Source organism: Sorex fumeus, unplaced genomic scaffold (assembly GCF_029834395.1).
Source record: "Sorex fumeus unplaced genomic scaffold, SorFum_2.1 ptg000200l, whole genome shotgun sequence".
In the NCBI taxonomy this organism is placed as follows: domain Eukaryota; kingdom Metazoa; phylum Chordata; class Mammalia; order Eulipotyphla; family Soricidae; genus Sorex; species Sorex fumeus.
The window spans coordinates 406,239-432,000 of record NW_026606257.1 but is presented as its reverse complement, the minus strand read 5'-3'; positions in this window follow the sequence as shown (position 1 = coordinate 432,000).

The window sequence follows — 25,762 nt, the reverse complement described above, 5'->3', positions numbered from 1 at the left end:
CACAAACCAGCCTTCAGAAATCATTGGGCTCTCCACTACAGACTGTTCCATTCATTCACTGCGATTCTGCAATTCATCTGACTCTCCGCTCCAGGCAGGTTTTCATTACAGCACTGGTGAATGACCAAGTAATCCAATGCTGGTTTTCAGCCGCCTTTTCACACTCGCAGTGTGCTGTTCAATTGTCTATCCACTCAAACCTGGTCAGCCTTTCATTTTCTTTTCCACAATATCAGACTTCAGAAATCATTGGAATCGCCAGTACAGAATGTTCCATTCATTCACTGCCAATCTGGAATTCATCTGAATCTGCACTCCAGGTAGGCTTTCATTACACCACTTATGAATGTCCAAGTAACACAATGCTGGTTTTCAGCGGTCTGTTCACACTCTAAGCCCTGCTTTTTACTGGGTATCCACACAACTGTGGTCAGCTCTTCATTTTCATGTCCAAACAATCCAGACTTGAGAAATCATTGCAATCTCCAGTACAGAATGTTCCATTCATTCACTGCGAATCTGGAATTCAACTGAATCTCCACTACCTGCAGATTTATCTTACACCACTTGTGAATGTCCAAGTAAAACAATGCTGGTTTTCAGAGGCCTGTTCATGTTCGCAGTCGTGCTGTTCAATTGGCTATCCACTCAACCTGTTTTGCTCCTCATTTTCCTGTGCACACAACCCAGCCTTCAGAAATCATTGTAATCTCCACTACAGGATGTTCCATTCATTCACTGGGAATCTGGAATTCATCTGAATCTGCACTCCACGCAGGCTTTCGTTACACCACTGCTGAAAGTCGAAGTAATGCAATACTGGTTTTCAGTGGTCTGTTCACATTCGAAGCCGAGGCTTTTTACAGGCTATCCACTCAACACTGGTCAGCTCTTCATTTTCGTGTCCCCACAATCCAGATTTCAGAAATCATTGCAATCTCCACTACAGAATGTTCCATTCATTCACTGCGAGTCTGGAGTTTATCTGATTCTCCACTCCCGCCTGGTTAACATTACACCACTTGTGAATGTCCAAGTAAGCCAATGCTGGTTTTCAGAGGCCTGTTCATACTCGCAGCCGTGCTGTTTAATTGACAATTCACTCCACCCTGTTCAGCTCTTCATTGTCCCACCACACTACCAGCCTTCAGAAATCTTTGTTATCTCCACTACAGAATGTTCCATTCATTCACTGCGAATCTGGAATTCATCTGACTCTCAACTCCACGCAGGTTTTCATTACACCACTGTTGAATGTCCAAGTAACCCAATGCTGGTTTTCAGCGGCCTGTTCATATTCGCAGCCCTGCTGTTTACTTGGCTATCGATTCAAGCCTGGTCAGCTCTTCATTTTCCTGTCCACACAACACAGGCTTCAGAAATCATTGGAATCTCCTCTACAGAATGTTCCATTCATTCACTGCGAATGTGGAATTCAACTGACTCTCCACTCCATGCAGGTTTTCCTTACACCACTGATGAATGTCCAAGTAACCCAATGCTGGTTTTCAGCTGCATGTTCACACTCGCAGCCATGCTATACAATTGGCTTTCCACTAAATCCTGATTAGTTCTTGATTTTCCTTCCACACGACCCAGCCTTCAGAAATCGTTGGAATCTCCACTAGAGAATGTTCCATTCATTCACTGCGAATCTGGAATTCCTCTGAACCTCCACTCCCGGCAGGTTTTCGTTACACCACTGTTGAATGTCCAAGTAACCCAATGTTTTAAGTGTTTTCTTCACAAGCGCAGTGGTGCTGTTCAATTGGCTATCCACTCAACCCTGGCCAGCTCTACATTTTCCTGTCCACACCACAGAGACTGGAGAAATCATTGTTATCTCCACTACAGAATGTTCCATTCATTCACAGCGAATCTGGAATTCATCTGAATCTCCACTCCCGGCAGGTTTTCGTGACACCACTGGTAAATATCCAAGTAAGCCAATGCTGGTTTTAAGTGGCCTGCTCATACTCTCAGCCGTGCTGTTCAATTTGCTATCCACTCAACCCTCTTCAGCTCCATTTTCCTGTCCACATAACCCAAACTTCAGAAACAATTGGTATCTCCTCCACAGAATGTTCCATTCATTGACGGCAAATCTGAAATTCATCTAATTCTCAACTCCCGTCAGGTTTTCGTTACACCACTTGTGAATGTCCAATTAAGCCAAAGCTGGTTTTCAGTGGCCTGTTCTTACTACGAGACGTGCTGTTCATTTGGCTATCCATTCCACCCTGTTCAGCTCTACATTTTCGTGTCCACAAAACCCAGCCTTCAGAAATCATTGGAATCACCACTAGAGAATGTTCCGTTCATTCACTGCGAATCTGGAATTCATCTGAATCTCCACTCCCGGCAGGTTTTCATTGCACCACTGCTGAATGTTCAAGTAACGCAATGATGGTTTTCAGCGGTCTATTCACACTCGAACCCGTGCTGTTCACGGTCTAGCGACTCAACACTGGTGAGTTCTTCTTTTTCCAGTTCAGACAATACAAACCTCAGAAACCATTGCAATCTACACTACAGAATGTTTCATTCATTCAGGCGAATCTTGAATTCATCTTGTTCTCCACTCCCAGCAGGTTTTCGTTTCACCACTGGTGAATGTCCAAGCAACCCAAGGCTGGTTTCAGCTGCGTGTTAACACTCGCAGCCGTGCTGTTCAATTGGCTATCCAGTGAACGCTGGTTAGCTCTTGATTTTCCTTCCACACACCGAGCCTTCAGAAATCATTCTTATCTCCACTTCAGAATGTTCCATTCGTTCCCTGCGAATCTGGAATTCCTCTGACTCTCCACACCAGGCAGATTTTCCTAACAACACTGGTGAATGACCAGGTAATCCAATGCTGGTTTTCAGCGGCTGTTCACACTCACAGCCTTGCTGTTCAATTGGCAATCCAGTCAAACCTAGTCAGCTCTTCATTTTCCTGTCCGCACAACCCAGCGTTCAGAAATCATTGGAATCTCTACTACAGAAATTTCCATTCATTCACTGTGAATCTGGAAATACTCTGAATCTGCATTCCAGGAAGGCTTTCGTTACACCACTGATGAATGTCCAAGTAATGCAATGCTGCTTCTTAGTGGTCTGTTCACACTCGAAACCGTGCTGTTCATTGGCTATCCACTCAATATCGGTCAGCTCTTCAATATCCTGTCCAGACTATCCAGATTCCTAAATGTTGGCAATCACCACTACAGAATGTTCCATTCAATCACGCGAATCTGGAATTCATCAGAGTCTCCACTCCTGGAAGGTTTTCGTGACACCACTGGTAAATGTCCAAGGAAGACAATGCTGGTTTTAAGCCGCCTGCTAACACACTCAGCCGTGCTGTTCAATTTGCTATCCACCCAACCCTATTCAGCTCTACATTTTCCTGTCCTCATAACCCAACCTTCAGAAATAATTGGTATCTCCTCCACAGAATGTTCCGTTCATTCACTGTGAATCTTAAATTCATCTGACTCTCAACTCCCGGCGGGTTATCGTTACACCACTTGTGAATGTCCAAGTAAGCCAATGCTGGTTTTCAGTGGCCTGTTCATACTAAGAGACGTGCTGTTCATTTGGCTATCCACTCCACCCTGTTCAGCTCTACATTCTCGTGTCCACAAAACCCAGCCTTCAGAAATCATTGGAATCACCACTAGAGAATGTTCCATTCATTCACTGCGAATCTGGAATTCATCTGAACCTCCACTCCTGGCAGGTTTTCGTTACGCCACTGGTGAATGTCCAAGTAACTCAATACTGGTTTTCAGAGGCATGTTCAACTCGCAGAAGTGCTGTTCAATTGGCTATCCACTCAACATGTTTTGCTCCTCATTTTCCTGTGCACACAACCCAGACTTCAGAAATCATTGTAATCTCCACTACAGGATGTTCCATTCATTCACTGGGAATCTGGAATTCATCTGAATCTGCACTCCACGCAGGCTTTCGTTACACCACTGCTGAAAGTCGAAGTAATGCAATACTGGTTTTCAGTGGTCTGTTCACATTCGAAGCCGAGGCTTTTTACAGTAAAGGCTATCCACTCAACACTGGTCAGCTCTTCATTTTCGTGTCCCCACAATCCAGATTTCAGAAATCATTGCAATCTCCACTACAGAATGTTCCATTCATTCACTGCGAATCTGGAATTCATCTGACTCTCAACTCCACGCAGGTTTTCATTACACCACTGTTGAATGTCCAAGTAACCCAATGCTGGTTTTCAGCGGCCTGTTCATATTCGCAGCCCTGCTGTTTACTTGGCTATCGATTCAAGCCTGGTCAGCTCTTCATTTTCCTGTCCACACAACACAGGCTTCAGAAATCATTGGAATCTCCTCTACAGAATGTTCCATTCATTCACTGCGAATGTGGAATTCAACTGACTCTCCACTCCATGCAGGTTTTCCTTACACCACTGATGAATGTCCAAGTAACCCAATGCTGGTTTTCAGCTGCATGTTCACACTCGCAGCCATGCTATACAATTGGCTTTCCACTAAATCCTGATTAGTTCTTGATTTTCCTTCCACACGACCCAGCCTTCAGAAATCGTTGGAATCTCCACTAGAGAATGTTCCATTCATTCACTGCGAATCTGGAATTCCTCTGAACCTCCACTCCCGGCAGGTTTTCGTTACACCACTGTTGAATGTCCAAGTAACCCAATGTTTTAAGTGTTTTCTTCACAAGCGCAGTGGTGCTGTTCAATTGGCTATCCACTCAACCCTGGCCAGCTCTACATTTTCCTGTCCACACCACAGAGACTGGAGAAATCATTGTTATCTCCACTACAGAATGTTCCATTCATTCACAGCGAATCTGGAATTCATCTGAATCTCCACTCCCGGCAGGTTTTCGTGACACCACTGGTAAATATCCAAGTAAGCCAATGCTGGTTTTAAGTGGCCTGCTCATACTCTCAGCCGTGCTGTTCAATTTGCTATCCACTCAACCCTCTTCAGCTCCATTTTCCTGTCCACATAACCCAAACTTCAGAAACAATTGGTATCTCCTCCACAGAATGTTCCATTCATTGACGGCAAATCTGAAATTCATCTAATTCTCAACTCCCGTCAGGTTTTCGTTACACCACTTGTGAATGTCCAATTAAGCCAAAGCTGGTTTTCAGTGGCCTGTTCTTAGTACGAGACGTGCTGTTCATTTGGCTATCCATTCCACCCTGTTCAGCTCTACATTTTCGTGTCCACAAAACCCAGCCTTCAGAAATCATTGGAATCACCACTAGAGAATGTTCCATTCATTCACTGCGAATCTGGAATTCATCTGAATCTCCACTCCCGGCAGGTTTTCATTGCACCACTGCTGAATGTTCAAGTAACGCAATGATGGTTTTCAGCGGTCTATTCACACTCGAACCCGTGCTGTTCACGGTCTAGCGACTCAACACTGGTGAGTTCTTCTTTTTCCAGTTCAGACAATACAAACCTCAGAAACCATTGCAATCTACACTACAGAATGTTTCATTCATTCAGGCGAATCTTGAATTCATCTTGTTCTCCACTCCCAGCAGGTTTTCGTTTCACCACTGGTGAATGTCCAAGCAACCCAAGGCTGGTTTCAGCTGCGTGTTAACACTCGCAGCCGTGCTGTTCAATTGGCTATCCAGTGAACGCTGGTTAGCTCTTGATTTTCCTTCCACACACCGAGCCTTCAGAAATCATTCTTATCTCCACTTCAGAATGTTCCATTCGTACCCTGCGAATCTGGAATTCCTCTGACTCTCCACACCAGGCAGTTTTTCCTAACAACACTGGTGAATGACCAGGTAATCCAATGCTGGTTTTCAGCGGCTGTTCACACTCACAGCCTTGCTGTTCAATTGGCAATCCAGTCAAACCTAGTCAGCTCTTCATTTTCCTGTCCACACAACCCAGCGTTCAGAAATCATTGGAATCTCTACTACAGAAATTTCCATTCATTCACTGTGAATCTGGAAATAATCTGAATCTGCATTCCAGGAAGGCTTTCGTTACACCACTGATGAATGTCCAAGTAATGCAATGCTGCTTCTTAGTGGTCTATTCACACTCGAAACCGTGCTGTTCATTGGCTATCCACTCAATATCGGTCAGCTCTTCAATATCCTGTCCAGACTATCCAGATTCCTAAATGTTGGCAATCACCACTACAGAATGTTCCATTCAATCACGCGAATCTGGAATTCATCAGAGTCTCCACTCCTGGAAGGTTTTCGTGACACCACTGGTAAATGTCCAAGGAAGACAATGCTGGTTTTAAGCCGCCTGCTAACACACTCAGCCGTGCTGTTCAATTTGCTATCCACCCAACCCTATTCAGCTCTACATTTTCCTGTCCTCATAACCCAACCTTCAGAAATAATTGGTATCTCCTCCACAGAATGTTCCGTTCATTCACTGCGAATCTTAAATTCATCTGACTCTCAACTCCCGGCGGGTTATCGTTACACCACTTGTGAATGTCCAAGAAAGCCAATGCTGGTTTTCAGTGGCCTGTTCATACTAAGAGACGTGCTGTTCATTTGGCTATCCACTCCACCCTGTTCAGCTCTACATTCTCGTGTCCACAAAACCCAGCCTTCAGAAATCATTGGAATCACCACTAGAGAATGTTCCATTCATTCACTGCGAATCTGGAATTCCTCTGAACCTCCACTCCTGGCAGGTTTTCGTTACGCCACTGGTGAATGTCCAAGTAACTCAATACTGGTTTTCAGAGGCATGTTCAACTCGCAGAAGTGCTGTTCAATGGGCTATCCACTCAATATTGGTCAGCTCTTCATTTTCCTCTCCACACAAACCAGCCTTCAGAAATCATTGGGCTCTCCACTACAGACTGTTCCATTCATTCACTGCGATTCTGCAATTCATCTGACTCTCCGCTCCAGGCAGGTTTTCATTACAGCACTGGTGAATGACCAAGTAATCCAATGCTGGTTTTCAGCCGCCTTTTCACACTCGCAGTGTGCTGTTCAATTGTCTATCCACTCAAACCTGGTCAGCCTTTCATTTTCTTTTCCACAATATCAGACTTCAGAAATCATTGGAATCGCCAGTACAGAATGTTCCATTCATTCACTGCCAATCTGGAATTCATCTGAATCTGCACTCCAGGTAGGCTTTCATTACACCACTTATGAATGTCCAAGTAACACAATGCTGGTTTTCAGCGGTCTGTTCACACTCTAAGCCCTGCTTTTTACTGGGTATCCACACAACTGTGGTCAGCTCTTCATTTTCATGTCCAAACAATCCAGACTTGAGAAATCATTGCAATCTCCAGTACAGAATGTTCCATTCATTCACTGCGAATCTGGAATTCAACTGAATCTCCACTACCTGCAGATTTATCTTACACCACTTGTGAATGTCCAAGTAAAACAATGCTGGTTTTCAGAGGCCTGTTCATGTTCGCAGTCGTGCTGTTCAATTGGCTATCCACTCAACCTGTTTTGCTCCTCATTTTCCTGTGCACACAACCCAGCCTTCAGAAATCATTGTAATCTCCACTACAGGATGTTCCATTCATTCACTGGGAATCTGGAATTCATCTGAATCTGCACTCCACGCAGGCTTTCGTTACACCACTGCTGAAAGTCGAAGTAATGCAATACTGGTTTTCAGTGGTCTGTTCACATTCGAAGCCGAGGCTTTTTACAGTAAAGGCTATCCACTCAACACTGGTCAGCTCTTCATTTTCGTGTCCCCACAATCCAGATTTCAGAAATCATTGCAATCTCCACTACAGAATGTTCCATTCATTCACTGCGAGTCTGGAGTTTATCTGATTCTCCACTCCCGCCTGGTTAACATTACACCACTTGTGAATGTCCAAGTAAGCCAATGCTGGTTTTCAGAGGCCTGTTCATACTCGCAGCCGTGCTGTTTAATTGACAATTCACTCCACCCTGTTCAGCTCTTCATTGTCCCACCACACTACCAGCCTTCAGAAATCTTTGTTATCTCCACTACAGAATCTTCCATTCATTCACTGCGAATCTGGAATTCATCTGACTCTCAACTCCACGCAGGTTTTCATTACACCACTGTTGAATGTCCAAGTAACCCAATGCTGGTTTTCAGCGGCCTGTTCATATTCGCAGCCCTGCTGTTTACTTGGCTATCGATTCAAGCCTGGTCAGCTCTTCATTTTCCTGTCCACACAACACAGGCTTCAGAAATCATTGGAATCTCCTCTACAGAATGTTCCATTCATTCACTGCGAATGTGGAATTCAACTGACTCTCCACTCCATGCAGGTTTTCCTTACACCACTGATGAATGTCCAAGTAACCCAATGCTGGTTTTCAGCTGCATGTTCACACTCGCAGCCATGCTATACAATTGGCTTTCCACTAAATCCTGATTAGTTCTTGATTTTCCTTCCACACGACCCAGCCTTCAGAAATCGTTGGAATCTCCACTAGAGAATGTTCCATTCATTCACTGCGAATCTGGAATTCCTCTGAACCTCCACTCCCGGCAGGTTTTCGTTACACCACTGTTGAATGTCCAAGTAACCCAATGTTTTAAGTGTTTTCTTCACAAGCGCAGTGGTGCTGTTCAATTGGCTATCCACTCAACCCTGGCCAGCTCTACATTTTCCTGTCCACACCACAGAGACTGGAGAAATCATTGTTATCTCCACTACAGAATGTTCCATTCATTCACAGCGAATCTGGAATTCATCTGAATCTCCACTCCCGGCAGGTTTTCGTGACACCACTGGTAAATATCCAAGTAAGCCAATGCTGGTTTTAAGTGGCCTGCTCATACTCTCAGCCGTGCTGTTCAATTTGCTATCCACTCAACCCTCTTCAGCTCCATTTTCCTGTCCACATAACCCAAACTTCAGAAACAATTGGTATCTCCTCCACAGAATGTTCCATTCATTGACGGCAAATCTGAAATTCATCTAATTCTCAACTCCCGTCAGGTTTTCGTTACACCACTTGTGAATGTCCAATTAAGCCAAAGCTGGTTTTCAGTGGCCTGTTCTTACTACGAGACGTGCTGTTCATTTGGCTATCCATTCCACCCTGTTCAGCTCTACATTTTCGTGTCCACAAAACCCAGCCTTCAGAAATCATTGGAATCACCACTAGAGAATGTTCCATTCATTCACTGCGAATCTGGAATTCATCTGAATCTCCACTCCCGGCAGGTTTTCATTGCACCACTGCTGAATGTTCAAGTAACGCAATGATGGTTTTCAGCGGTCTATTCACACTCGAACCCGTGCTGTTCACGGTCTAGCGACTCAACACTGGTGAGTTCTTCTTTTTCCAGTTCAGACAATACAAACCTCAGAAACCATTGCAATCTACACTACAGAATGTTTCATTCATTCAGGCGAATCTTGAATTCATCTTGTTCTCCACTCCCAGCAGGTTTTCGTTTCACCACTGGTGAATGTCCAAGCAACCCAAGGCTGGTTTCAGCTGCGTGTTAACACTCGCAGCCGTGCTGTTCAATTGGCTATCCAGTGAACGCTGGTTAGCTCTTGATTTTCCTTCCACACACCGAGCCTTCAGAAATCATTCTTATCTCCACTTCAGAATGTTCCATTCGTTCCCTGCGAATCTGGAATTCCTCTGACTCTCCACACCAGGCAGATTTTCCTAACAACACTGGTGAATGACCAGGTAATCCAATGCTGGTTTTCAGCGGCTGTTCACACTCACAGCCTTGCTGTTCAATTGGCAATCCAGTCAAACCTAGTCAGCTCTTCATTTTCCTGTCCACACAACCCAGCGTTCAGAAATCATTGGAATCTCTACTACAGAAATTTCCATTCATTCACTGTGAATCTGGAAATACTCTGAATCTGCATTCCAGGAAGGCTTTCGTTACACCACTGATGAATGTCCAAGTAATGCAATGCTGCTTCTTAGTGGTCTGTTCACACTCGAAACCGTGCTGTTCATTGGCTATCCACTCAATATCGGTCAGCTCTTCAATATCCTGTCCAGACTATCCAGATTCCTAAATGTTGGCAATCACCACTACAGAATGTTCCATTCAATCACGCGAATCTGGAATTCATCAGAGTCTCCACTCCTGGAAGGTTTTCGTGACACCACTGGTAAATGTCCAAGGAAGACAATGCTGGTTTTAAGCCGCCTGCTAACACACTCAGCCGTGCTGTTCAATTTGCTATCCACCCAACCCTATTCAGCTCTACATTTTCCTGTCCTCATAACCCAACCTTCAGAAATAATTGGTATCTCCTCCACAGAATGTTCCGTTCATTCACTGCGAATCTTAAATTCATCTGACTCTCAACTCCCGGCGGGTTATCGTTACACCACTTGTGAATGTCCAAGTAAGCCAATGCTGGTTTTCAGTGGCCTGTTCATACTAAGAGACGTGCTGTTCATTTGGCTATCCACTCCACCCTGCTCAGCTCTACATTCTCGTGTCCACAAAACCCAGCCTTCAGAAATCATTGGAATCACCACTAGAGAATGTTCCATTCATTCACTGCGAATCTGGAATTCCTCTGAACCTCCACTCCTGGCAGGTTTTCGTTACGCCACTGGTGAATGTCCAAGTAACTCAATACTGGTTTTCAGAGGCATGTTCAACTCGCAGAAGTGCTGTTCAATGGGCTATCCACTCAATATTGGTCAGCTCTTCATTTTCCTCTCCACACAAACCAGCCTTCAGAAATCATTGGGCTCTCCACTACAGACTGTTCCATTCATTCACTGCGATTCTGCAATTCATCTGACTCTCCGCTCCAGGCAGGTTTTCATTACAGCACTGGTGAATGACCAAGTAATCCAATGCTGGTTTTCAGCCGCCTTTTCACACTCGCAGTGTGCTGTTCAATTGTCTATCCACTCAAACCTGGTCAGCCTTTCATTTTCTTTTCCACAATATCAGACTTCAGAAATCATTGGAATCGCCAGTACAGAATGTTCCATTCATTCACTGCCAATCTGGAATTCATCTGAATCTGCACTCCAGGTAGGCTTTCATTACACCACTTATGAATGTCCAAGTAACACAATGCTGGTTTTCAGCGGTCTGTTCACACTCTAAGCCCTGCTTTTTACTGGGTATCCACACAACTGTGGTCAGCTCTTCATTTTCATGTCCAAACAATCCAGACTTGAGAAATCATTGCAATCTCCAGTACAGAATGTTCCATTCATTCACTGCGAATCTGGAATTCAACTGAATCTCCACTACCTGCAGATTTATCTTACACCACTTGTGAATGTCCAAGTAAAACAATGCTGGTTTTCAGAGGCCTGTTCATGTTCGCAGTCGTGCTGTTCAATTGGCTATCCACTCAACCTGTTTTGCTCCTCATTTTCCTGTGCACACAACCCAGCCTTCAGAAATCATTGTAATCTCCACTACAGGATGTTCCATTCATTCACTGGGAATCTGGAATTCATCTGAATCTGCACTCCACGCAGGCTTTCGTTACACCACTGCTGAAAGTCGAAGTAATGCAATACTGGTTTTCAGTGGTCTGTTCACATTCGAAGCCGAGGCTTTTTACAGGCTATCCACTCAACACTGGTCAGCTCTTCATTTTCGTGTCCCCACAATCCAGATTTCAGAAATCATTGCAATCTCCACTACAGAATGTTCCATTCATTCACTGCGAGTCTGGAGTTTATCTGATTCTCCACTCCCGCCTGGTTAACATTACACCACTTGTGAATGTCCAAGTAAGCCAATGCTGGTTTTCAGAGGCCTGTTCATACTCGCAGCCGTGCTGTTTAATTGACAATTCACTCCACCCTGTTCAGCTCTTCATTGTCCCACCACACTACCAGCCTTCAGAAATCTTTGTTATCTCCACTACAGAATGTTCCATTCATTCACTGCGAATCTGGAATTCATCTGACTCTCAACTCCACGCAGGTTTTCATTACACCACTGTTGAATGTCCAAGTAACCCAATGCCGGTTTTCAGCGGCCTGTTCATATTCGCAGCCCTGCTGTTTACTTGGCTATCGATTCAAGCCTGGTCAGCTCTTCATTTTCCTGTCCACACAACACAGGCTTCAGAAATCATTGGAATCTCCTCTACAGAATGTTCCATTCATTCACTGCGAATGTGGAATTCAACTGACTCTCCACTCCATGCAGGTTTTCCTTACACCACTGATGAATGTCCAAGTAACCCAATGCTGGTTTTCAGCTGCATGTTCACACTCGCAGCCATGCTATACAATTGGCTTTCCACTAAATCCTGATTAGTTCTTGATTTTCCTTCCGCACGACCCAGCCTTCAGAAATCGTTGGAATCTCCACTAGAGAATGTTCCATTCATTCACTGCGAATCTGGAATTCCTCTGAACCTCCACTCCCGGCAGGTTTTCGTTACACCACTGTTGAATGTCCAAGTAACCCAATGTTTTAAGTGTTTTCTTCACAAGCGCAGTGGTGCTGTTCAATTGGCTATCCACTCAACCCTGGCCAGCTCTACATTTTCCTGTCCACACCACAGAGACTGGAGAAATCATTGTTATCTCCACTACAGAATGTTCCATTCATTCACAGCGAATCTGGAATTCATCTGAATCTCCACTCCCGGCAGGTTTTCGTGACACCACTGGTAAATATCCAAGTAAGCCAATGCTGGTTTTAAGTGGCCTGCTCATACTCTCAGCCGTGCTGTTCAATTTGCTATCCACTCAACCCTCTTCAGCTCCATTTTCCTGTCCACATAACCCAAACTTCAGAAACAATTGGTATCTCCTCCACAGAATGTTCCATTCATTGACGGCAAATCTGAAATTCATCTAATTCTCAACTCCCGTCAGGTTTTCGTTACACCACTTGTGAATGTCCAATTAAGCCAAAGCTGGTTTTCAGTGGCCTGTTCTTAGTACGAGACGTGCTGTTCATTTGGCTATCCATTCCACCCTGTTCAGCTCTACATTTTCGTGTCCACAAAACCCAGCCTTCAGAAATCATTGGAATCACCACTAGAGAATGTTCCATTCATTCACTGCGAATCTGGAATTCATCTGAATCTCCACTCCCGGCAGGTTTTCATTGCACCACTGCTGAATGTTCAAGTAACGCAATGATGGTTTTCAGCGGTCTATTCACACTCGAACCCGTGCTGTTCACGGTCTAGCGACTCAACACTGGTGAGTTCTTCTTTTTCCAGTTCAGACAATACAAACCTCAGAAACCATTGCAATCTACACTACAGAATGTTTCATTCATTCAGGCGAATCTTGAATTCATCTTGTTCTCCACTCCCAGCAGGTTTTCGTTTCACCACTGGTGAATGTCCAAGCAACCCAAGGCTGGTTTCAGCTGCGTGTTAACACTCGCAGCCGTGCTGTTCAATTGGCTATCCAGTGAACGCTGGTTAGCTCTTGATTTTCCTTCCACACACCGAGCCTTCAGAAATCATTCTTATCTCCACTTCAGAATGTTCCATTCGTTCCCTGCGAATCTGGAATTCCTCTGACTCTCCACACCAGGCAGATTTTCCTAACAACACTGGTGAATGACCAGGTAATCCAATGCTGGTTTTCAGCGGCTGTTCACACTCACAGCCTTGCTGTTCAATTGGCAATCCAGTCAAACCTAGTCAGCTCTTCATTTTCCTGTCCACACAACCCAGCGTTCAGAAATCATTGGAATCTCTACTACAGAAATTTCCATTCATTCACTGTGAATCTGGAAATACTCTGAATCTGCATTCCAGGAAGGCTTTCGTTACACCACTGATGAATGTCCAAGTAATGCAATGCTGCTTCTTAGTGGTCTGTTCACACTCGAAACCGTGCTGTTCATTGGCTATCCACTCAATATCGGTCAGCTCTTCAATATCCTGTCCAGACTATCCAGATTCCTAAATGTTGGCAATCACCACTACAGAATGTTCCATTCAATCACGCGAATCTGGAATTCATCAGAGTCTCCACTCCTGGAAGGTTTTCGTGACACCACTGGTAAATGTCCAAGGAAGACAATGCTGGTTTTAAGCCGCCTGCTAACACACTCAGCCGTGCTGTTCAATTTGCTATCCACCCAACCCTATTCAGCTCTACATTTTCCTGTCCTCATAACCCAACCTTCAGAAATAATTGGTATCTCCTCCACAGAATGTTCCGTTCATTCACTGCGAATCTTAAATTCATCTGACTCTCAACTCCCGGCGGGTTATCGTTACACCACTTGTGAATGTCCAAGTAAGCCAATGCTGGTTTTCAGTGGCCTGTTCATACTAAGAGACGTGCTGTTCATTTGGCTATCCACTCCACCCTGTTCAGCTCTACATTTTCGTGTCCACAAAACCCAGCCTTCAGAAATCATTGGAATCACCACTAGAGAATGTTCCATTCATTCACTGCGAATCTGGAATTCATCTGAACCTCCACTCCTGGCAGGTTTTCGTTACGCCACTGGTGAATGTCCAAGTAACTCAATACTGGTTTTCAGAGGCATGTTCAACTCGCAGAAGTGCTGTTCAATGGGCTATCCACTCAATATTGGTCAGCTCTTCATTTTCCTCTCCACACAAACCAGCCTTCAGAAATCATTGGGCTCTCCACTACAGACTGTTCCATTCATTCACTGCGATTCTGCAATTCATCTGACTCTCCGCTCCAGGCAGGTTTTCATTACAGCACTGGTGAATGACCAAGTAATCCAATGCTGGTTTTCAGCCGCCTTTTCACACTCGCAGTGTGCTGTTCAATTGTCTATCCACTCAAACCTGGTCAGCCTTTCATTTTCTTTTCCACAATATCAGACTTCAGAAATCATTGGAATCGCCAGTACAGAATGTTCCATTCATTCACTGCCAATCTGGAATTCATCTGAATCTGCACTCCAGGTAGGCTTTCATTACACCACTTATGAATGTCCAAGTAACACAATGCTGGTTTTCAGCGGTCTGTTCACACTCTAAGCCCTGCTTTTTACTGGGTATCCACACAACTGTGGTCAGCTCTTCATTTTCATGTCCAAACAATCCAGACTTGAGAAATCATTGCAATCTCCAGTACAGAATGTTCCATTCATTCACTGCGAATCTGGAATTCAACTGAATCTCCACTACCTGCAGATTTATCTTACACCACTTGTGAATGTCCAAGTAAAACAATGCTGGTTTTCAGAGGCCTGTTCATGTTCGCAGTCGTGCTGTTCAATTGGCTATCCACTCAACCTGTTTTGCTCCTCATTTTCCTGTGCACACAACCCAGCCTTCAGAAATCATTGTAATCTCCACTACAGGATGTTCCATTCATTCACTGGGAATCTGGAATTCATCTGAATCTGCACTCCACGCAGGCTTTCGTTACACCACTGCTGAAAGTCGAAGTAATGCAATACTGGTTTTCAGTGGTCTGTTCACATTCGAAGCCGAGGCTTTTTACAGGCTATCCACTCAACACTGGTCAGCTCTTCATTTTCGTGTCCCCACAATCCAGATTTCAGAAATCATTGCAATCTCCACTACAGAATGTTCCATTCATTCACTGCGAGTCTGGAGTTTATCTGATTCTCCACTCCCGCCTGGTTAACATTACACCACTTGTGAATGTCCAAGTAAGCCAATGCTGGTTTTCAGAGGCCTGTTCATACTCGCAGCCGTGCTGTTTAATTGACAATTCACTCCACCCTGTTCAGCTCTTCATTGTCCCACCACACTACCAGCCTTCAGAAATCTTTGTTATCTCCACTACAGAATGTTCCATTCATTCACTGCGAATCTGGAATTCATCTGACTCTCAACTCCACGCAGGTTTTCATTACACCACTGTTGAATGTCCAAGTAACCCAATGCTGGTTTTCAGCGGCCTGTTCATATTCGCAGCCCTGCTGTTTACTTGGCTATCGATTCAAGCCTGGTCAGCTCTTCATTTTCCTGTCCACACAACACAGGCTTCAGAAATCATTGGAATCTCCTCTACAGAATGTTCCATTCATTCACTGCGAATGTGGAATTCAACTGACTCTCCACTCCATGCAGGTTTTCCTTACACCACTGATGAATGTCCAAGTAACCCAATGCTGGTTTTCAGCTGCATGTTCACACTCGCAGCCATGCTATGCAATTGGCTTTCCACTAAATCCTGATTAGTTCTTGATTTTCCTTCCACACGACCCAGCCTTCAGAAATCGTTGGAATCTCCACTAGAGAATGTTCCATTCATTCACTGCGAATCTGGAATTCCTCTGAACCTCCACTCCCGGCAGGTTTTCGTTACACCACTGTTGAATGTCCAAGTAACCCAATGTTTTAAGTGTTTTCTTCACAAGCGCAGTGGTGCTGTTCAATTGGCTATCCACTCAACCCTGGCCAGCTCTACATTTTCCTGTCCACACCACAGAGACTGGAGAAATCATTGTTATCTCCACTACAGAATGTTCCATTCATTCACAGCGAATCTGGAATTCATCTGAATCTCCACTCCCGGCAGGTTTTCGTGACACCACTGGTAAATATCCAAGTAAGCCAATGCTGGTTTTAAGTGGCCTGCTCATACTCTCAGCCGTGCTGTTCAATTTGCTATCCACTCAACCCTCTTCAGCTCCATTTTCCTGTCCACATAACCCAAACTTCAGAAACAATTGGTATCTCCTCCACAGAATGTTCCATTCATTGACGGCAAATCTGAAATTCATCTAATTCTCAACTCCCGTCAGGTTTTCGTTACACCACTTGTGAATGTCCAATTAAGCCAAAGCTGGTTTACAGTGGCCTGTTCTTACTACGAGACGTGCTGTTCATTTGGCTATCCATTCCACCCTGTTCAGCTCTACATTTTCGTGTCCACAAAACCCAGCCTTCAGAAATCATTGGAATCACCACTAGAGAATGTTCCATTCATTCACTGCGAATCTGGAATTCATCTGAATCTCCACTCCCGGCAGGTTTTCATTGCACCACTGCTGAATGTTCAAGTAACGCAATGATGGTTTTCAGCGGTCTATTCACACTCGAACCCGTGCTGTTCACGGTCTAGCGACTCAACACTGGTGAGTTCTTCTTTTTCCAGTTCAGACAATACAAACCTCAGAAACCATTGCAATCTACACTACAGAATGTTTCATTCATTCAGGCGAATCTTGAATTCATCTTGTTCTCCACTCCCAGCAGGTTTTCGTTTCACCACTGGTGAATATCCAAGCAACCCAAGGCTGGTTTCAGCTGCGTGTTAACACTCGCAGCCGTGCTGTTCAATTGGCTATCCAGTGAACGCTGGTTAGCTCTTGATTTTCCTTCCACACACCGAGCCTTCAGAAATCATTCTTATCTCCACTTCAGAATGTTCCATTCGTTCCCTGCGAATCTGGAATTCCTCTGACTCTCCACACCAGGCAGATTTTCCTAACAACACTGGTGAATGACCAGGTAATCCAATGCTGGTTTTCAGCGGCTGTTCACACTCACAGCCTTGCTGTTCAATTGGCAATCCAGTCAAACCTAGTCAGCTCTTCATTTTCCTGTCCACACAACCCAGCGTTCAGAAATCATTGGAATCTCTACTACAGAAATTTCCATTCATTCACTGTGAATCTGGAAATACTCTGAATCTGCATTCCAGGAAGGCTTTCGTTACACCACTGATGAATGTCCAAGTAATGCAATGCTGCTTCTTAGTGGTCTGTTCACACTCGAAACCGTGCTGTTCATTGGCTATCCACTCAATATCGGTCAGCTCTTCAATATCCTGTCCAGACTATCCAGATTCCTAAATGTTGGCAATCACCACTACAGAATGTTCCATTCAATCACGCGAATCTGGAATTCATCAGAGTCTCCACTCCTGGAAGGTTTTCGTGACACCACTGGTAAATGTCCAAGGAAGACAATGCTGGTTTTAAGCCGCCTGCTAACACACTCAGCCGTGCTGTTCAATTTGCTATCCACCCAACCCTATTCAGCTCTACATTTTCCTGTCCTCATAACCCAACCTTCAGAAATAATTGGTATCTCCTCCACAGAATGTTCCGTTCATTCACTGCGAATCTTAAATTCATCTGACTCTCAACTCCCGGCGGGTTATCGTTACACCACTTGTGAATGTCCAAGTAAGCCAATGCTGGTTTTCAGTGGCCTGTTCATACTAAGAGACGTGCTGTTCATTTGGCTATCCACTCCACCCTGTTCAGCTCTACATTTTCGTGTCCACAAAACCCAGCCTTCAGAAATCATTGGAATCACCACTAGAGAATGTTCCATTCATTCACTGCGAATCTGGAATTCCTCTGAACCTCCACTCCTGGCAGGTTTTCGTTACGCCACTGGTGAATGTCCAAGTAACTCAATACTGGTTTTCAGAGGCATGTTCAACTCGCAGAAGTGCTGTTCAATGGGCTATCCACTCAATATTGGTCAGCTCTTCATTTTCCTCTCCACACAAACCAGCCTTCAGAAATCATTGGGCTCTCCACTACAGACTGTTCCATTCATTCACTGCGATTCTGCAATTCATCTGACTCTCCGCTCCAGGCAGGTTTTCATTACAGCACTGGTGAATGACCAAGTAATCCAATGCTGGTTTTCAGCCGCCTTTTCACACTCGCAGTGTGCTGTTCAATTGTCTATCCACTCAAACCTGGTCAGCCTTTCATTTTCTTTTCCACAATATCAGACTTCAGAAATCATTGGAATCGCCAGTACAGAATGTTCCATTCATTCACTGCCAATCTGGAATTCATCTGAATCTGCACTCCAGGTAGGCTTTCATTACACCACTTATGAATGTCCAAGTAACACAATGCTGGTTTTCAGCGGTCTGTTCACACTCTAAGCCCTGCTTTTTACTGGGTATCCACACAACTGTGGTCAGCTCTTCATTTTCATGTCCAAACAATCCAGACTTGAGAAATCATTGCAATCTCCAGTACAGAATGTTCCATTCATTCACTGCGAATCTGGAATTCAACTGAATCTCCACTACCTGCAGATTTATCTTACACCACTTGTGAATGTCCAAGTAAAACAATGCTGGTTTTCAGAGGCCTGTTCATGTTCGCAGTCGTGCTGTTCAATTGGCTATCCACTCAACCTGTTTTGCTCCTCATTTTCCTGTGCACACAACCCAGCCTTCAGAAATCATTGTAATCTCCACTACAGGATGTTCCATTCATTCACTGGGAATCTGGAATTCATCTGAATCTGCACTCCACGCAGGCTTTCGTGACACCACTGCTGAAAGTCGAAGTAATGCAATACTGGTTTTCAGTGGTCTGTTCACATTCGAAGCCGAGGCTTTTTACAGGCTATCCACTCAACACTGGTCAGCTCTTCATTTTCGTGTCCCCACAATCCAGATTTCAGAAATCATTGCAATCTCCACTACAGAATGTTCCATTCATTCACTGCGAGTCTGGAGTTTATCTGATTCTCCACTCCCGCCTGGTTAACATTACACCACTTGTGAATGTCCAAGTAAGCCAATGCTGGTTTTCAGAGGCCTGTTCATACTCGCAGCCGTGCTGTTTAATTGACAATTCACTCCACCCTGTTCAGCTCTTCATTGTCCCACCACACTACCAGCCTTCAGAAATCTTTGTTATCTCCACTACAGAATGTTCCATTCATTCACTGCGAATCTGGAATTCATCTGACTCTCAACTCCACGCAGGTTTTCATTACACCACTGTTGAATGTCCAAGTAACCCAATGCCGGTTTTCAGCGGCCTGTTCATATTCGCAGCCCTGCTGTTTACTTGGCTATCGATTCAAGCCTGGTCAGCTCTTCATTTTCCTGTCCACACAACACAGGCTTCAGAAATCATTGGAATCTCCTCTACAGAATGTTCCATTCATTCACTGCGAATGTGGAATTCAACTGACTCTCCACTCCATGCAGGTTTTCCTTACACCACTGATGAATGTCCAAGTAACCCAATGCTGGTTTTCAGCTGCATGTTCACACTCGCAGCCATGCTATACAATTGGCTTTCCACTAAATCCTGATTAGTTCTTGATTTTCCTTCCACACGACCCAGCCTTCAGAAATCGTTGGAATCTCCACTAGAGAATGTTCCATTCATTCACTGCGAATCTGGAATTCCTCTGAACCTCCACTCCCGGCAGGTTTTCGTTACACCACTGTTGAATGTCCAAGTAACCCAATGTTTTAAGTGTTTTCTTCACAAGCGCAGTGGTGCTGTTCAATTGGCTATCCACTCAACCCTGGCCAGCTCTACATTTTCCTGTCCACACCACAGAGACTGGAGAAATCATTGTTATCTCCACTACAGAATGTTCCATTCATTCACAGCGAATCTGGAATTCATCTGAATCTCCACTCCCGGCAGGTTTTCGTGACACCACTGGTAAATATCCAAGTAAGCCAATGCTGGTTTTAAGTGGCCTGCTCATACTCTCAGCCGTGCTGTTCAATTTGCTATCCACTCAACCCTCTTCAGCTCCATTTTCCTGTCCACATAACCCAAACTTCAGAAACAATTGGTATCTCCTCCACAGAATGTTCCATTCATTGACGGCAAATCTGAAATTCATCTAATTCTCAACTCCCGTCAGGTTTTCGTTACACCACTTGTGAATGTCCAATTAAGCCAAAGCTGGTTTTCAGTGGCCTGTTCTTACTACGAGACGTGCTGTTCATTTGGCTATCCATTCCACCCTGTTCAGCTCTACATTTTCGTGTCCACAAAACCCAGCCTTCAGAAATCATTGGAATCACCACTAGAGAATGTTCCATTCATTCACTGCGAATCTGGAATTCATCTGAATCTCCACTCCCGGCAGGTTTTCATTGCACCACTGCTGAATGTTCAAGTAACGCAATGATGGTTTTCAGCGGTCTATTCACACTCGAACCCGTGCTGTTCACGGTCTAGCGACTCAACACTGGTGAGTTCTTCTTTTTCCAGTTCAGACAATACAAACCTCAGAAACCATTGCAATCTACACTACAGAATGTTTCATTCATTCAGGCGAATCTTGAATTCATCTTGTTCTCCACTCCCAGCAGGTTTTCGTTTCACCACTGGTGAATGTCCAAGCAACCCAAGGCTGGTTTCAGCTGCGTGTTAACACTCGCAGCCGTGCTGTTCAATTGGCTATCCAGTGAACGCTGGTTAGCTCTTGATTTTCCTTCCACACACCGAGCCTTCAGAAATCATTCTTATCTCCACTTCAGAATGTTCCATTCGTTCCCTGCGAATCTGGAATTCCTCTGACTCTCCACACCAGGCAGATTTTCCTAACAACACTGGTGAATGACCAGGTAATCCAATGCTGGTTTTCAGCGGCTGTTCACACTCACAGCCTTGCTGTTCAATTGGCAATCCAATCAAACCTAGTCAGCTCTTCATTTTCCTGTCCACACAACCCAGCGTTCAGAAATCATTGGAATCTCTACTACAGAAATTTCCATTCATTCACTGTGAATCTGGAAATACTCTGAATCTGCATTCCAGGAAGGCTTTCGTTACACCACTGATGAATGTCCAAGTAATGCAATGCTGCTTCTTAGTGGTCTGTTCACACTCGAAACCGTGCTGTTCATTGGCTATCCACTCAATATCGGTCAGCTCTTCAATATCCTGTCCAGACTATCCAGATTCCTAAATGTTGGCAATCACCACTACAGAATGTTCCATTCAATCACGCGAATCTGGAATTCATCAGAGTCTCCACTCCTGGAAGGTTTTCGTGACACCACTGGTAAATGTCCAAGGAAGACAATGCTGGTTTTAAGCCGCCTGCTAACACACTCAGCCGTGCTGTTCAATTTGCTATCCACCCAACCCTATTCAGCTCTACATTTTCCTGTCCTCATAACCCAACCTTCAGAAATAATTGGTATCTCCTCCACAGAATGTTCCGTTCATTCACTGCGAATCTTAAATTCATCTGACTCTCAACTCCCGGCGGGTTATCGTTACACCACTTGTGAATGTCCAAGTAAGCCAATGCTGGTTTTCAGTGGCCTGTTCATACTAAGAGACGTGCTGTTCATTTGGCTATCCACTCCACCCTGTTCAGCTCTACATTTTCGTGTCCACAAAACCCAGCCTTCAGAAATCATTGGAATCACCACTAGAGAATGTTCCATTCATTCACTGCGAATCTGGAATTCCTCTGAACCTCCACTCCTGGCAGGTTTTCGTTACGCCACTGGTGAATGTCCAAGTAACTCAATACTGGTTTTCAGAGGCATGTTCAACTCGCAGAAGTGCTGTTCAATGGGCTATCCACTCAATATTGGTCAGCTCTTCATTTTCCTCTCCACACAAACCAGCCTTCAGAAATCATTGGGCTCTCCACTACAGACTGTTCCATTCATTCACTGCGATTCTGCAATTCATCTGACTCTCCGCTCCAGGCAGGTTTTCATTACAGCACTGGTGAATGACCAAGTAATCCAATGCTGGTTTTCAGCCGCCTTTTCACACTCGCAGTGTGCTGTTCAATTGTCTATCCACTCAAACCTGGTCAGCCTTTCATTTTCTTTTCCACAATATCAGACTTCAGAAATCATTGGAATCGCCAGTACAGAATGTTCCATTCATTCACTGCCAATCTGGAATTCATCTGAATCTGCACTCCAGGTAGGCTTTCATTACACCACTTATGAATGTCCAAGTAACACAATGCTGGTTTTCAGCGGTCTGTTCACACTCTAAGCCCTGCTTTTTACTGGGTATCCACACAACTGTGGTCAGCTCTTCATTTTCATGTCCAAACAATCCAGACTTGAGAAATCATTGCAATCTCCAGTACAGAATGTTCCATTCATTCACTGCGAATCTGGAATTCAACTGAATCTCCACTACCTGCAGATTTATCTTACACCACTTGTGAATGTCCAAGTAAAACAATGCTGGTTTTCAGAGGCCTGTTCATGTTCGCAGTCGTGCTGTTCAATTGGCTATCCACTCAACCTGTTTTGCTCCTCATTTTCCTGTGCACACAACCCAGCCTTCAGAAATCATTGTAATCTCCACTACAGGATGTTCCATTCATTCACTGGGAATCTGGAATTCATCTGAATCTGCACTCCACGCAGGCTTTCGTTACACCACTGCTGAAAGTCGAAGTAATGCAATACTGGTTTTCAGTGGTCTGTTCACATTCGAAGCCGAGGCTTTTTACAGGCTATCCACTCAACACTGGTCAGCTCTTCATTTTCGTGTCCCCACAATCCAGATTTCAGAAATCATTGCAATCTCCACTACAGAATGTTCCATTCATTCACTGCGAGTCTGGAGTTTATCTGATTCTCCACTCCCGCCTGGTTAACATTACACCACTTGTGAATGTCCAAGTAAGCCAATGCTGGTTTTCAGAGGCCTGTTCATACTCGCAGCCGTGCTGTTTAATTGACAATTCACTCCACCCTGTTCAGCTCTTCATTGTCCCACCACACTACCAGCCTTCAGAAATCTTTGTTATCTCCACTACAGAATGTTCCATTCATTCACTGCGAATCTGGAATTCATCTGACTCTCAACTCCACGCAGGTTTTCATTACACCACTGTTGAATGTCCAAGTAACCCAATGCTGGTTTTCAGCGGCCTGTTCATATTCGCAGCCCTGCTGTTTACTTGGCTATCGATTCAAGCCTGGTCAGCTCTTCATTTTCCTGTCCACACAACACAGGCTTCAGAAATCATTGGAATCTCCTCTACAGAATGTTCCATTCATTCACTGCGAATGTGGAATTCAACTGACTCTCCACTCCATGCAGGTTTTCCTTACACCACTGATGAATGTCCAAGTAACCCAATGCTGGTTTTCAGCTGCATGTTCACACTCGCAGCCATGCTATACAATTGGCTTTCCACTAAATCCTGATTAGTTCTTGATTTTCCTTCCACACGACCCAGCCTTCAGAAATCGTTGGAATCTCCACTAGAGAATGTTCCATTCATTCACTGCGAATCTGGAATTCCTCTGAACCTCCACTCCCGGCAGGTTTTCGTTACACCACGGTTGAATGTCCAAGTAACCCAATGTTTTAAGTGTTTTCTTCACAAGCGCAGTGGTGCTGTTCAATTGGCTATCCACTCAACCCTGGCCAGCTCTACATTTTCCTGTCCACACCACAGAGACTGGAGAAATCATTGTTATCTCCACTACAGAATGTTCCATTCATTCACAGCGAATCTGGAATTCATCTGAATCTCCACTCCCGGCAGGTTTTCGTGACACCACTGGTAAATATCCAAGTAAGCCAATGCTGGTTTTAAGTGGCCTGCTCATACTCTCAGCCGTGCTGTTCAATTTGCTATCCACTCAACCCTCTTCAGCTCCATTTTCCTGTCCACATAACCCAAACTTCAGAAACAATTGGTATCTCCTCCACAGAATGTTCCATTCATTGACGGCAAATCTGAAATTCATCTAATTCTCAACTCCCGTCAGGTTTTCGTTACACCACTTGTGAATGTCCAATTAAGCCAAAGCTGGTTTTCAGTGGCCTGTTCTTACTACGAGACGTGCTGTTCATTTGGCTATCCATTCCACCCTGTTCAGCTCTACATTTTCGTGTCCACAAAACCCAGCCTTCAGAAATCATTGGAATCACCACTAGAGAATGTTCCATTCATTCACTGCGAATCTGGAATTCATCTGAATCTCCACTCCCGGCAGGTTTTCATTGCACCACTGCTGAATGTTCAAGTAACGCAATGATGGTTTTCAGCGGTCTATTCACACTCGAACCCGTGCTGTTCACGGTCTAGCGACTCAACACTGGTGAGTTCTTCTTTTTCCAGTTCAGACAATACAAACCTCAGAAACCATTGCAATCTACACTACAGAATGTTTCATTCATTCAGGCGAATCTTGAATTCATCTTGTTCTCCACTCCCAGCAGGTTTTCGTTTCACCACTGGTGAATGTCCAAGCAACCCAAGGCTGGTTTCAGCTGCGTGTTAACACTCGCAGCCGTGCTGTTCAATTGGCTATCCAGTGAACGCTGGTTAGCTCTTGATTTTCCTTCCACACACCGAGCCTTCAGAAATCATTCTTATCTCCACTTCAGAATGTTCCATTCGTTCCCTGCGAATCTGGAATTCCTCTGACTCTCCACACCAGGCAGATTTTCCTAACAACACTGGTGAATGACCAGGTAATCCAATGCTGGTTTTCAGCGGCTGTTCACACTCACAGCCTTGCTGTTCAATTGGCAATCCAGTCAAACCTAGTCAGCTCTTCATTTTCCTGTCCACACAACCCAGCGTTCAGAAATCATTGGAATCTCTACTACAGAAATTTCCATTCATTCACTGTGAATCTGGAAATACTCTGAATCTGCATTCCAGGAAGGCTTTCGTTACACCACTGATGAATGTCCAAGTAATGCAATGCTGCTTCTTAGTGGTCTGTTCACACTCGAAACCGTGCTGTTCATTGGCTATCCACTCAATATCGGTCAGCTCTTCAATATCCTGTCCAGACTATCCAGATTCCTAAATGTTGGCAATCACCACTACAGAATGTTCCATTCAATCACGCGAATCTGGAATTCATCAGAGTCTCCACTCCTGGAAGGTTTTCGTGACACCACTGGTAAATGTCCAAGGAAGACAATGCTGGTTTTAAGCCGCCTGCTAACACACTCAGCCGTGCTGTTCAATTTGCTATCCACCCAACCCTATTCAGCTCTACATTTTCCTGTCCTCATAACCCAACCTTCAGAAATAATTGGTATCTCCTCCACAGAATGTTCCGTTCATTCACTGCGAATCTTAAATTCATCTGACTCTCAACTCCCGGCGGGTTATCGTTACACCACTTGTGAATGTCCAAGTAAGCCAATGCTGG